Source organism: Arvicanthis niloticus, chromosome 5 (genome assembly GCF_011762505.2).
Source record: "Arvicanthis niloticus isolate mArvNil1 chromosome 5, mArvNil1.pat.X, whole genome shotgun sequence".
Lineage (NCBI taxonomy): Eukaryota > Metazoa > Chordata > Mammalia > Rodentia > Muridae > Arvicanthis > Arvicanthis niloticus.
In genome coordinates this window covers 95,070,578-95,085,750 of record NC_047662.1, presented here as the reverse complement: position 1 = coordinate 95,085,750, position 15,173 = coordinate 95,070,578, and the positions used below count along the sequence as shown (strand labels likewise).

At 42.5% G+C, this 15,173-nt stretch overlaps 1 protein-coding gene across 6 annotated transcripts in view; it reads left to right on the top strand.

Moving 5' to 3' along the window:
- LOC117709136 (acyl-coenzyme A amino acid N-acyltransferase 2-like) overlaps positions 1-15,173 on the top strand; it is a 97,066-nt gene that overhangs the window by 39,429 nt on the left and 42,464 nt on the right. For 2 of the 6 annotated variants that reach the window (XM_076934983.1, XM_076934984.1), the window contains exon 1: positions 128-234. The exons of 2 other annotated variants lie outside the window; for them this stretch is intronic. The gene's annotated coding sequence lies outside the window, so the exon portion shown is untranslated. Of the gene's footprint in view, positions 1-127; positions 294-15,173 lie in introns of those variants that run through there. 2 more of the 6 variants (XM_076934987.1, XM_076934985.1) reach the window with 2 other exon arrangements.

Genomic DNA, 15,173 nt, shown 5'->3' with positions numbered 1-15,173 from the left:
ATGAGCTGAAGACTTAAAAGTCCAAGGCAAGGCTGTCCTCAAGCCTTTCAAGGACTTTAGAACAAAATGTGTAGCACTGGAAAGTGGGAAGGGGTCAGTGGTGGCAGGTGTGTGTGTGCGTGTGCGTGTGCGTGTGCGTGTGCGTGTGCGTGTGCGTGTGCCTGTGCGTGTGTTTCCTCTCACCGACCCAGGGTCTTGAAGATAAGGAGTCAGCAAGGGGAGAGAGGAAGTCAGGCAATGATAAGGGGAATTCCTGACTGACTAGCAATCAGGCTGCTTCTGTGGCTCTGACTTACTATCCACAAAGTCCTTCTTTATATAGACAAGTTTCACAGAATAGACAGGTTAATGATTATTCAAGTGGTGCAGGTTACGCTGATCTTTTTTCTAAAGTTGCAAGTTCAGTCACAATTAGAAAACATGATCGAAACAGAATTTATTCTTATTATCAGTCCTATAACTCCAATGTAAAGAATCTAAAGAATGTTTCCTCCAAAGCAAATACCTTTATTATGTGGCAGCCTGCTTTCATAGAAAAAATATGTCTGAACTGATCTTTAAATGAATAGCAAATACCAATGCTTAACTTCTTTCACTGTATGTTTTATCATTTACACAGTTTATTTTAGACTGTCTAACTTATGGAGTTTTATTCCTCTAGGTGTTGATGGGGGCACAACCTCATAGAAGCAGGAGGAGGGGAGATGGGATAGGGGGTTCCTGGGTTGGGGCGGTGGGGAATGGGGTATTAGGATGACATTTGAAATGTAAATAAAATATCTTATAAAAAATTGGGAAAAAAAAAGAAAGAAAATCATTTTCCAATCCTTTACTCTAGGGTAGTATTTATCTGTGAATTTAAGGTTTGTTTCCTGTATGCAGCGTAAAAATGAATCCTGTTTTCATATCCGTTCTGTTAGTCTGTGTCTTTTTATTGAAGAATTGAGTCCATTGATATTGTTAATTCTCGTTATTTTGTTGTCGTTTCTGGTGGTGGTAGTGTGCATGCTTCTGTGTGTATCTGTGTGTGTTTAACTTCTTTCGGTTTTACTGGTGTGACATTATTTATTGCCTTTTTTTTTGAGGGTGTAGTTAGTCTCCTTTGGCTAGAGTTTTCCTTCTGGTATCTTGTAGGGCTGGATTTGTGGATAGATATTGTTTACTTTTGACTTTATTATGGAATATCTTGTATTCTCCAATTATGGTGGATTGAAAATTTAGCTCAGTATACTAATCTGGGAGGACATCTGTGGTCTCTAAGACTCTCTAGGACATCTGTTCAGGCCCTTCTGGCTTTTAGAGTCGCCATTGAGAGGTCAGGTGTAACTCTAATAGGTCTGCCTTTATATCGGACTTGGTCTCTTTTTTTGCAGCTTTTAATATTCTTTGTTCTGTGTGTTTCTTGTTTTGATTATTATAGAGTGAGGGAACTTCCCTTTCTGGTCTAAAATACTTCATGATTTTTTGTAAGCTTCTTATACCTTTATAGGAATGTCTTTCTTTAGGAATTTTTTTCTATGATTTTGTTAAAAATATTTTCTGGTGGCCAATCCATACTTTTTTTCTTTAGAATGTCAATGAACTAAATCCACTGAGTTAACACTGCAATTTTCTATTCTATAAATGTATCAGAATTTAATAATCTTCATAACTTCAATTTATAACCTAATTTTAAGTAACATTGTATTAAATATTTTATTTACAAATATTGGTCTTTAATATATTCCTTATAACAAATTCATTGATTTGGAAATCCCCACTTATGAAATATATTACTAATTTGTTTTCAGAAAGGCTTGACCAACTACCATTTTTTACTAGCAATTAGAAGAGAGTGCCCATGACTATGAACTTTTGAAAAGAGTTAGTATTATCTTTATTGCTTCTTTTGAAAGTGAAAATAAACATTACATTTTAATTTAAGAAAATGTTTTCTGGCCTTTGATCTGGGATTCTTCTTCTTTTATTCCTATTATTTTTAGGTTTGCTCTTTTCATAGTGTGAAGTGGTAAATTGTTATTCTGCTCTAAACTCCCTGGTGGCAGCACATTGTGAGTGCACTTCTTGCTCTCACAATGCTCTGGATTCACAAATGAAAGACACATACACTCATGCAGCCTTATTTTTAATATGCCTTAACAGTGCAATGGCTGAGTAACTCCCTAACTCCACATGTCTAACACACACTCCCCTCCAATATTCCTGAGTTAATACTTACTAAATCTATATTTCACCTTTGCTGCCATGGACACTACTGGGCAGCCCTCCAGGGGCCGGTTTCCCCTCCTACCCACATTTCAGCTCTCTCTTTCTCCTGCACCTTTCTGCAGTGGTCCATCTCCTATGCCCTCATCATGGCCAAATTCCCTCTTCCTCCTTCCCCAGTTTTTTCCAGGGAATCTTAAAAGTGCTGCCTGTCTCCCTGCCCAATCAATGGCCACCAGTAACTTTATTGACCAGTCCCAAACTAATAGGACAGGCTTCTTTTAGTCCTTTCTGCAGGACATTGCAAACAGGTTTTTGGGTCACATAATTAGCATGAGAACGAGCAGCTACAATAGTGACCTAGATTTCCTGGATGCTTTGTGTCAGGGATTTTCTTAGATTTAACATTTTCTTTGGCCAATGTATCTATTTCTTCTACTGTCTTTTCAATACCTGAGGTTCTCTTGTCCATCTCTTGCATTCTGTAGGTGATGCTTGTGTCTATTGCTTCTGTTTGTTGTCCTAGATTTTCCATCTCCAGGACTCCCTCAGTGTTTTCGATATTGCTGCTATTTCCATTTTCCAGTCTTAAACAGTTTTATTGTTTTCTTCAACTGTTTGTTTTTTTCTTGGCTTTCATTAAGGGAGTTATTAATTTCATTTTAAGGACCTCTATTATCTTTATAAAGTTGGGTTTAAGGTCATTTCCTTGCATGTCAGCTGTGTTATAATGTTCAGAGCTTGCTGTAATAGAATGGCTGAACTCTGGTGGTGCCATATTTCCCTGGCTATTGTTGTGTTCTTACACTGGTGTCTAGGCATTTGGGTTTGGGGATAATTATAGGTTTAGGTGCTGACTGCTGAGTTTGTCTTTCTTGAATGGGTGTTTTGTTCCTTGGTTTCTGTTTCCTCTCTGGTCTTTTGGGCTAGAGTGCTCTGTGGTTAAGTAGAGGGTCTTTACCCAAGTTGATTGCTGGAGTTCAGGAGGCTGGTGTGTCCACTGGCCTAGCAGGGGATACTCTGGGGTTCTGGAGCCAGTATAGCCTCTGGTGGAGTAGCGACCTTTCACCAGAGACATGACCCAGATATAGTGATGAAGAGAGGAGGGGCTGTTGATGGTAGGTTGGGTGAGCTCTGTTGAAGTGCTGATGGTCCATGAGTCTATCGAGTGGGTGTTTACCTAGGGATCTGGGATCAAGAGAGTGTCCTCTGGAGGATAAGAGTATTTCTGTTGGAGGTGTGGGATAATATATGGTAAGGAGAAAAGGAGCTATTGAGAATAGGCTGGGCAGGATCTGTGAGAATGTTGGTAATTCATGAGTGTGGAGAGGAGTGCTTACCTGGGGTTCTTGGTGCTAGAGTGTCCTCTAGTGGAGGAGGATCACAGAAACTCTTATGAAAAGAAAGCGCATAAGTGGTACATACTTATAGTTTCAGAGATTTAGTTCATTGTATTCATGGCGGGGCTCATGGTGGCTCACAGGCATGTAAGTGGAAAAGTACCTGAGAGTTCTACCTCTAGATCCATGGGCGGCAGGAAGAGAATGGCCTGGCGTGATCTTTTGAAACCTTAAAGCTGTGACATCACTTCTTCCAACAGTGCCATACCTCCTAATTCTTACTGATGACTAAGTATTCAAAGGTGTAAGCATATGGGGGCCATTTTTACTCAAACCACTGCATTCTTCTCTGTTCATTTAGTTGAACTCAAGACTGCTTAAAACTCCCAAGTTTAAAGTTTCTTCTCAGATTCAAGAAAATTGCTTAATTGTAATCCCTGGTAAAATTAAAATAAAGAAGCAGATCATATACTTGCAACATATAATGGTCCAGAACACACATCATCATTCCAAAATGGATGAAAGAGAGCATAGTGAGGAAATACTTTATCAAAGCAAGACCAAAGCTCAACAGGGAAAACTCCAAACTCTGCATCTCCATATCTGATGTCAAACTGGTGTTCAGATCTCCAACTCTCCTTAGCTTTGCTGGTTGTAACACACTTCTTTCTCTTGAGATGGTTCTACACCCAGTCTGCAGCTTTCCCAAAGAACTTGAGTAGCTTTTCTGCTCCACCTTGGCAGCCTTTTGTGGCTCACATAGCATCTCTCTTGAGTAGACTAAACTCCATTCACTTGATGACTGGCCTCAGACCCTGGTTTCTCTGCTATCTTGTAGTCTCTATTGCAGCTTGGACTTCACATTCAGAATCATATAATAAACACCCTCCTAGTGCTTCACAGGAATCTAATCTGTCCTTATAACCCCATCTGAAACCTAAACACAGGCATTCAGGAATTCCCCTTCCTCATTTTTTTTCTTTTAGCTTCTTTTATGCCTATGAAACAAGTACCAAATGGACAGTATTGCCATGTTCTGTTGCTAACTCAAGCTGTAGTCTAGTCTCCTTGAAACAAAGTTGCATCTGCCTTTTGCCTTTCAGGTTGGTCATGGAGAAACACTTCCCTGTTATGTTGTTTCTGTGGAGAAAACACCTTCAGTTACATTCTCAACTAGTTTTTTCCTTCAAATAAATTGGATTCTCAGAAAGAAAGTCCTTTGGTGGATGAGGTCCATATCTTTGCTATTGTGTAAGCACATCAATGACCATTCAACAGTCCCAATTTACCTATCATGGCTGATTTTCAATACCATCCCTGTCTGCCACCTTAAATTCCCTTCTCCAGAAAACAGCCTTACCCCCACCAGTTCATCCAGCCTTCTATTCTACTTCTTGCACCGGTAGACCTGAAAAAAGAGCAGTGAGAAGAAACTGTAACACAGCCTAAATGCTAGTCTTCTCTTGAGACTTCCCCTTCAAAAACAAATTAATTCATTAGCTTTTAATTCAGCTTCACAAAAGTTCTAAGGAAGAGGGCAGAATGCAGCCAGATTCTTTGCCAGAATATATAACTCATCAAATATATATATATATATATATATATATATATATATATATATATATATTTGTTCTAAACTTTACTACATCACTTCTGCCAAGAAGTTCCAAAAGCCACATTGTCACACTACAGTTATTTTTATTAGAGCAGTGGCCACACTTTTCAACACCAATATTCTGTATTGGTTACCCTTTTGTTACTGTGACAGAATATTTGACAAATAACTTATTTTTGACTTGATTTTGGCTCATGGTTTAAGGATGCAGTCCATGAAAAGCCATAGTATCAAGAACTTGAAGCAGCTTGTCACATGACTACATTCAGGAAGCAGAGAGAAATTAATGCTGACATCCATAAGTCCAGTCTATATGAGGATGCCACTCACATTAGGATAGGTCTGTCTATTTCAACCCAATCTAGAAATGCCATCAGAGACTTGCCATGAGCGTTGTTTCCTAGATAATTTTAGTTCCTGTCAAGTTGATAACATTAACCTTTTGGCTGGCAGCAAAACCTCCAGCATATGAACTTTTTCAGCTTTAAGCATCACATTGACCAAGTAAAAGCACACAAAGTTATACAATATAACACTAATGAGTGATTTTTATGTTTCTGACTTCTAGTGATAATTTTAAACATTTATGTAAGGATCCACGGTTAGCGGTGATATCATCTGCCATTACAAGATGGCACTGGCATCCTGTGCTCTCACAAGTAAACAACTAACTTCTCAGGTGCAAGAGGTGAAAGTGCGCCAAGCCACTGCCAATCCCGAGGCATAACAAGGTGTGATGAGTGAACAGCCAGTCAGAAGTGAACACGCCACTCTAGGATACATATAGCAGTGCCTCTTCTGGGTTCAGGGTCTTCTACTTCAACTGGTATGAGAATAAAGCCTCTCTGTGGTAACTACCCGAACACTGCCTCTCGTGCCTCTTTTGCGGGCTAAGGGGATTCGGGGCGGCATGGAATATCTGGTGCCGAAACTCGGGAAGGAACGAGCCATCTGGCACAGTGGAGACCCCTGGAGACTCGGGGTGGGTTAAAATACTACAGGATCGAGGTACGTCTCTGAGAGATATGTTTGGGGTGGAAGCCTTCGTTGCGAGCGGATTTTCACCCATCGCCGCCTCTGCAGTAGTTGGCCTCTTGCTTGTGTTGCTTTTGCTTTTAGCTTATTTGTGTTGTGGGGATCCAGCTCGCAGCACAGCTATTAGGGCAAGTCAAGAGGTTTCAGGAGAGGTCCACTCCAGGGTATCAGAAACAGAGCGTGTTAGCCCGCATCAGGCCAAGAAGCCTGAGGAAAAAGATCAGGCCAAGGAACCTGGAAAGGAGAAGCAGGCAAAAAAGCCTGGGCAGCAGAGACAGGCCAAGGAGCCTGGTCAAAGAAAAGAGTGCTCAAAAGGAACAGGGGCCACTGCAGGGCCTGTTAAGTTTAAGGATCCTTCACCAGCTGGTGAAGAGAGAGTGGAGGTCAAAAGGACCCCCTTATATCCCATTAAGGAGCTTGCCTCCATAGACCTTGGCAGCTCTGAGGAGGAGAGCCTAGAGGAGGAGGCAGCCACCTGTGCAAAGGATAGCCGTTCTGGGATAAGACTAAGAAAGACCTTGAGCCCCTCAGCCTGCCGTTGCTTCCGGCCTATACCCCAGGCAGTGCCTCTAATTCATTTCTCGGCCCAGGGGATCGGAGACAGCTACAGCTTGGATTTCTGGTCTTTGAAACGGCAGAAGGAGCACGTGTTCATGCCCCAGTAGAGTATAGGCAGGTCAAAGAATTAGCTGAGGCAGTACACACATATGGAATTGGAGCTAATTTTACCATATCCCAAGTGGATAGGTTAAGTACAGCTGCTATGACGCCAGGAGACTGGCAGGACACAGTGAAGGCGGTACTCAACAATATGGGCCAATACCTAGAGTGGAAGGCCTTGTGGCAGGAGGCACTGCAAGCACAAGCCAGGATTAATGCAAACACTGAGAGACAGCAATTATGGACTTTTGACATGCTGGCTGGAGTTGGTGTACAGGAGAACAACCAGACCGCTCATCCTTGGCAGGTCTACGCACAGATAGCATCAGCTGCAATAAAGGCATGGAAGTCTCTCCCTAGGAAGGAAGTCAGTAACCTTTATTTGTCCAAGGTAGTTCAGACATCTAATGAGTCTTTTTCTGATTTTGTGGCCCGAATGACCGAGGCAGCGGGTAGGATTTTTGGTGAACCAGAGGAAGCAATGCCATTAATTGAACAGATGATCTTTGAAAATGCCACAGCTGAATGCCGTGCAGCCATTGCTCCTCAGAGAGCCAAAGGGCTACAAGACTGGTTAAGAGTCTGCCGCAGCTTGGGAGGTGGAAATGTCTTCCTTATTTTAGGCCGCTCCTCTCTTACTTTAAAAGGACTCGTGGTACACCCTGGTGTAATAGATCAGGATTATACTGGAGAAATTCAAGTTCTCTGTTCTAGCCCACAAGGTGTATTCTCCATCTCCCCTGGGGACAGGATTGCTCAATTGGTTGTCCTTCCAAGCTTACATGATTGTTTTCCATCCACCGAGAAGCTTAGAGGTGCTCACAGGCTTGGTTCCTCAGGAACTGACTTCACTCATCTGATGGTTGACCTTAAAACTAGACCCACCTTACAGTTAGCAATAGAGGGGAAGAACTTTACTGGAATTCTGGACTCGGGAGTGGATAAAAGTATTATTTCTTCTAATTGGTGGCCTAAGGCATGGCCTGTAAAACGATCGTCCCACTCCCTACAAGGATTGGGATATGAAGCCAGTCCTGCAGTCAGTTCTCGTTCGTTGACTTGGCCGGCACCAGAGGGTCAAACAGGAAGTTTTATACCTTATGTGCTTCCTCTCCCTGTCAATCTCTGGGGAAGAGACATCTTACAAGACCTAGGGCTAGTTCTGACTAGTGAATACTCCCCACAAGCTATAAACATTATAAAGAGAATGGGATTTAAAGAAGGGAAGGGTCTTGGCAGGAACGAAAAAGGAAGGTTAGATCCTGTCTCACAAGAATCAAACACAGGAATACAAGGCCTGGGTTTTCCCTAGTTACCATTGAGGGTTCTATGCCCATGCCCTGGCTCACAGAGGAGGCCGTGTGGGTTCCTCAGTGGTCCCTATCCTCTGAAAAATTGGAAGCTGCTACAAGACTAATTAAAGAACAAGTGCAGCTCGGTCATTTAGAACCTTCTACCTCTCCCTGGAATACACCCATATTTGTCATTAAAAAGAAATCCGGAAAGTGGAGACTTTTACATGATTTAAGAGCCGTCAATGCACAGATGCGACTATTTGGCTCTGTGCAACGAGGCTTGCCTTTACTCTCTGCCTTGCCTAAGCAGTGGAAAATCATAATTATAGATATTAAAGGTTGTTTTTTCTCAATTCCTTTGTGTTCACAAGATAGACCAAGATTTGGATTTACACTACCTGCTATTAATCATTTTGAACCTGATAAAAGATAGCAGTGAAAAGTTCTGCTTCAGGGCATGGCCAACAGCCCCACTATATGTCAGCTGTGTGTACAAATGGCCCTCGAGCCAATTAAGAAACAATTCCCCTCTCTGCTGCTGGCTCATTACACAGATGACATTATTATGTGTCATAAGGATTTAATTACTTTACAGACTTCATACCCCTTATTATTAAACACCTTGGAACAGTGGGGTCTGCATGTTGCTACTGAGAAAGTTCAATTTTAAGAAATTGGCTCCTTTTTAGGGATGGTTATCTACCCAGAAAAGATAATTCCTCAGAAATTGGAGAGTCGTAGAGACCATTTACATACTTTGAATGATTTTCAGAAATTATTAGGTGATATAAATTGGTTAAGACCATTTTTAAAAATTCCCTCGGCCAAGCTGAAACCTTGATTTGATATTTTGGAAGGGGATGCTCATATTTCCTCACCGAGGGCCTTAACACCATCTTTGAGCCACGCTCTATAAGCAGTAGAAAATGCTTTACAAGATGCCCAGTTGAAACGCATAGATGAAACCAAAACCTTTGATTTATGTGTTTTCAAAACTAGATGCTTACCCACCACTGTATTATGGCAAGAGGGGCCTTTGTTATGGATTCATCCCAATGCTTCTCCCGCAAAGATTATTGAAAGGTATTCAGATTCAGTTGCTCAGCTTGCCCTTTGTGGACTAAAAGCAGCCATTACCCATTTTGGAAGGGAGCCTAAGGTTTTGATAGTGCCTTATATTGCCCATCAAGTCCAAATATTAACAGCGACCTCTAATGTTTGGGCAGTGCTGGTTACTTCCTTCAATGGTCAAATAGATAATCATTATCCTAAGCATCCCATCTTACAATTTGCCTTAACTCAAGCTATCATATTTCCACATATTGTGTCTCAGGAGCCACTCCCAGATGGAATGGTAGTTTATACGGACAGGTCAAAAACAGGAGTGGGTGCCTATGTGGTTAATGATAAGGTTACATCCAAACAATACCATGAAACCTCACCTCAAATTGTGGAATGCTTAGTGGTGTCAGAGGTTCTGGAAATCTTTCCAGGTCCCTTAAATATTGTTTCAGATTCCTTCTATGTGGTTAATGCAGTGAAAGCATTAGAAGTTGCTGGGTTAATTAAGACATCTAGCATACTTGTAGAAGTTTTTCAAAAGATTCAGCTTACCCTGGCTAAGTGAAGATTCCCTGTCTTTATAACTCATATTAGGGCTCACTCAGGCTTACCGGGACCTATGTCCCGTGGAAATGACCTGGCAGATCGAGCCACAAGGTTGATTGCAATTGCCCTTTCGCCAAAATTAGATTTGGCTAAAGCCTTTCACAAAAGGTTTCATGTGACAGCTGAGACACTACGATGTCGGTTTAACATCACTAGAAATCAGGCTAGAGATATCATGACTCACTGCCAAAACTGCTGTCAATTCCTACCTGTTCCCCATACCGGAATTAACCCTCAAGGAATTAGGCCATTACACATCTGGCAAATGGATGTTACTCACATCCCATCCTTTGGCAAATTACAATATTTGCATGTCTCCATTGATACATGTTCTGGAGTTATGTTCACCTCTCCATTGACCAGAGAAAAGGCGGCCCATGTTATTCAACATTGTCTCGGGGCTTGGAGTGCCTGGGGAAAGCCTAAAATCCTTAAAACTGACAATGGACCAGCCTACACTTCTCAAAAATTTCAACAATTTTGTCACCAAATGGAGGTGACACACCTGACGGGTCTTCCTTACAACCCTCAGGGACAGGGCATCATTGAGCATGCTCATCGTACCCTTAAAACTTATTTGATAAAACAAAAAGGAGAAGTTGAGGAAGCTCTGCCCACGGTGCCACGGGTTACTGTTTCTCTGGCACTTTTTACTCTCAACTTTTTTAATTTAGACAGTCAGGGCAATACAGCGGCTGATCGCCATTGCCTGGAACCAACTAGGCCAAAAGAAATGATAAACTGGAAAGATGTTTTGACTGGTCAATGGAAAGGCCCGGATCCTATTTTAATAAGATCCAGGGGAGCGGTTTGTGTTTTTCCACAGGAAGAAGACAACCCATTTTGGCTGCCCGAGGCTCACGGTTCCTGAAAATGACCCCCACCCCCTGAAAGATTCATCTGCAGATGCTCTCAGTTCTCACTTGGACTCTCCTAAATTGGGTTCCTAGTATATATAGTGAATTTAGATGGCTATCCTATCTGCTTTTCCAAAACCTATGCCCTTGCCTTCTTAAATGTGCCGCTTCTGCTAAACAGAATTTCTCCTATACCCTTAACTGTAATGCCTCACTCCAGTTTGTGTGTATCCTCCATTTCTTTTCATCCTATCCAACAACTCCTTTAATACTTCTACCTATGTAACTTGCTTTATGTCACAGTGCCGGTCTGCTCTTTTCTATAAGCAAGCCCGAATAGCCAGTATACCACTTGGATCCCTATTCCCGTTCAGACGTCTGGGACCTTGACCTTATTTCAACAGAAGAGAGATTTTGATATAACTGCAGCCATTATCACTGCTGTTGCCATCTCTGCAGCTGCAGCTGTGACAGCCGGCATGGCCTTGGCTGATCAGGTTACAGCAGCTACTGTTGTTAATCAAATTTCAGAAAAGACCGCTGAGGCTTTGACCACTCTACAGAAAGTGGATGCATACTTGGCATCAGGCATCCTGTTGGTCAATCAGAGAGTTGATTTGCTCCAAGCTTATGTGGAGCAGCTCACAGATGTGGTTCAAATGAGCTGCGTGTCAGCAACCCCACATCTATGTATTACACCTCTGAGATTTGTGAGTGATGCATTTGTTCAAAGCCATAATCTTTCTGCTTATTTACAAGGGAGTTGGACTGGGGAGCTGGACCAGATGCAGCAGCAATTGCAGATCCGGATCTTGAGCCTTAATGGAGCGCAGGTGGACCCTGTTACCCTTGGCGATTTTACTTCTTGATTTTCTTCTGCCTTTTTCTTTCTTTAAGGAATGGGTGAGGATAGGCCTGTTTGGTGCAGCCCTATGTTGTGGATTAGTGTTCATGTTATGGTTGGTCTGTAAGCTCAGAGCCCAACAAAAACGTGACGAGGCCGCTATCGCCCAAGCACTCGCAGCCTTGGAGCAAGGATCTCCTCCTGAAATTTGGCTATTTATGCTAAGAAAGTATCTGATGACTGAGACCCTCAGTCGATGCGCCCCAAGGGTTCAGCCCATTGCACTGGGTCGATGAGAGGTCTAAGTCCAGCCAGCCCTTGCCTGAATAACTGTGGTACCTGAATATTTAGAGGTGTTTGCAACTGGGTACTCGACAGGGAATGTTCCATGAGTGTGGATAGATTTCCCGAAAGTATGCCTGATGGCACAAAGGTTTGATGCCAAAACCTCCTCTTTGCACATGGACGGCCGCCAGGCGCTCCAGAGTGGAGGCTCCCTTTCCCCGTCAAAAGGCATCGAGATGGGTATGGGAAGTATTACTCATTGCACGACGACAAGAGAAGAAACCCATTACAATATCTCATTTTGCACAGGGGATCAGGCCTCTGCTTTCCCTCACTGAGTTGGTACCATGCTTGATAGGCAAAAGGCTGTTCCATCTTAATAATATAGATAGGGGGAGATGTAGGGAGTCGTGTATAGTGGTGATAACATCCGCCATTACAAGATGGCACTGGCATCCTGTGCTCTCACAAGTAAACAACTAACTGCACAGGTGCAAGAGCCGAAAGCTCGCCAAGCCACTGCTAATCCCGAGGTGTAACAAGGGGGTGATGAGTGAACAGTCAATCAGAAGTGAACATGCCACTCTAGGGTACATATAGCAGTGCCTCTTCCAGGTTCGGGGTCTTCCACTTCAACTGGTACAAGAATAAAGCCTCTCTGTGGTAACTACCCGAACACTGCCTCTCGTGTCTCTTTCGCGGGCGAAGGGGACTCAGGGCAGTGTGGAATACCTTTAAATAAAATCAAATTTTCACTGTATTGTTCCAAATGATGTCAGGGATAAAAGAACAGGGATGTCAATTTCATATGGTTTAAGAAAACAGGAATCAGGCCAGTGAGTAAAAAAAAAAAAAAATTAACGAACTATTCTGTTAAACTGTTGGAAGGTAAGAAGGGGCAGAGAGATTGAGCTGACAGGAGCTGCTTCATGAGAGTGACAGACAAGATGTCATCTGTGGAGCAGAGAGGAGCCATCACCAGCCACTGACTTTGTCAGCACCATGATCTTAGACTTCCTAGCCTCCACAGCTGTGAGCTACACATTCATATAGTTGATGAAAACCTTGTTCTAGGGTATTGTATTTCAACAGCAAAAACAGTCACAGAAACTGATACCTCTTCAGTTTCAATAGGTAGGGATACCATAACTAACACCCAAAGAAGTAAAAGTAGCTGTAACTGTACAATGAGTAAAGACTGGAAGAGTTTTGAGAAACACTGTCATAAGAAAATCATTAAACGTGATTCTAGTGAGGGGGTCACAGAAGAGGACTGTGGGACAGATTTAAGATATGACCTGTGCCTATGACCAGGCATTGGTAGAATTAGGACTGGTGAGAGTCATCTTAATGAGATACACTGATAAGGTGCCACCTACAGAGCAGAGAGCCCACTGCCATCAGACACACCACATGTGCTTAGCCTGATCTTGGATTTCTGAGATTCCAGAATGGGGAGGAATAATTTTCTATTACTCACAAATTACCTATTCTAAGGTATTCTGTTTACAACTGTTACCCCCAAAAGACCCACGTTGTTTACACAAGGTTCTTGGTAACATTGCTCTACATAGTTGCCAGGCAGGCTAGGAAATGTAATGTAACCTAAGATGAAAATAAAGCTAACATATTTGTGAAAAACACCATTGCTATCATACAATCTCAATACAGAAGAAACTTTAAATCACTTTAAAAAAACTTTTTATTAATTCTTTGTGAGTTTCACATCCTGTACCCCAATCCTACTCATTTCCCCATCACCTTGTATCCAACCTCCACACTCAAAACCTTCCCCACCATATAAACATACACACACACACACACACACACACACACACAAACACTCACACACACACACATGAATACGAAATCAAAACAAGCATAGAAACCATCTCATCCTGGAAGCCATAGCATGTCACAATGTGCCACACAATACACTCTTTTGTCAACCTATCTTCACTTGCAAATGTTCATTACAATGAGTCATTGGTCTGGTTTGAAGCTTGTGGCTTCTGTGATACCATCAATATTGGATACTCAAAGGGACTTCTCACTGTTGTCCTGTTGTTGCCCTGTGTCATGCAGAACCTGCAACATTGGATCATTAGGACTGACCCTGTCACATGCTCCAACAGTTTAAAGATGATGTAGTTTTTGAGAGTGGGCTGTAGGCTTAGATTTTTTAAAAATATATATATATTTATTTATTTTATGTATATGAGTACACTGTCACTCTTTTGTGACACACCAGAAGAGGCCATCTGATCCATACTGATGGTTATGAACCACCATGTGGTTTCTGGGAATTTGACCCATTACCTCTGGAAGAAGTCAGTGCTCTTAACCACTGAACCATCTCTCCAGCCCTAGGCTTAGATTTAAAAACAACAACAACAAAAACAAACCCTATACTTTTAATACAGGTTTCCAAATGCTTTGACCCCTCCCCCATTCTCGCCCACTGTCTGAAAGTAGGGGGGGGGGAAAGGCATAGGGCAAGGGGATGTGGACCTGTTTAGAAGTAGTTCTTTGTGGTGATTCCATCAATCCAACTTAGTGGTGTCAGTGTTGCAAGCCGTACTCTTCCTAAACACTTTACCTCAATGCTTTTGGGGCTAAGTGCTCTGGTCAAGAGAGAGAGTGGGGCTGCAGGGGCAGAAGACTCGAAGAATGGAGACAAGACAGGGTGTGATCAAGTTTCTATTCTATTTTCTCAAGTCTCTCCTATTGAAGGGAAGTCTGAGGTATTTATAGACACAAGCAGGAGAACACAGGTGAAAACACTTTACCACATGCACCATACAGCTGAGGTCACTAAACAGCAAAACAAGCTATGTGGGATAAACAATATATTTATCAGAGTGTGCTTCAGCTGTTATAGGATTTTGACAACCAAGTCTTTCATCAGGGTATATGGTTCCAGATGGCTGCAAAGTTGATCTAGCTGCTTTCTACTAAAGTCAGCTCCCAACATGTCAGGATACCAAACATGAATCAGCAGCAGTGGCACAATCCAGCTGAAACTCAAGGCACTAGTCAGTGGGATCCATCAGAATCAGCCCAGATGACAGGAAAAATTCTCTGCTATGCTTCTCTCAACAAATTTAAGATCCACAAAGAATTGAGCCCAAGGAAGTGTTGCAAGGCTGGCTATGCAAGCAGTCCACCACTCTCTATTGAGTCCTATTTATACTCTCTCTAAACATCATGTGTCCTCCCATGGGTCTTGCCTCAGCAAAACACCACATGAGTCTATATCACATGACATCTCCAGAAACTTCTACTTCAGTGGGCTAATTCAAAACCCTGGATCTGGTCGTGAGTGGTAGCTGAGCTGGTCAGCCCCCCTGGCTCTCCCTCACACTCTCC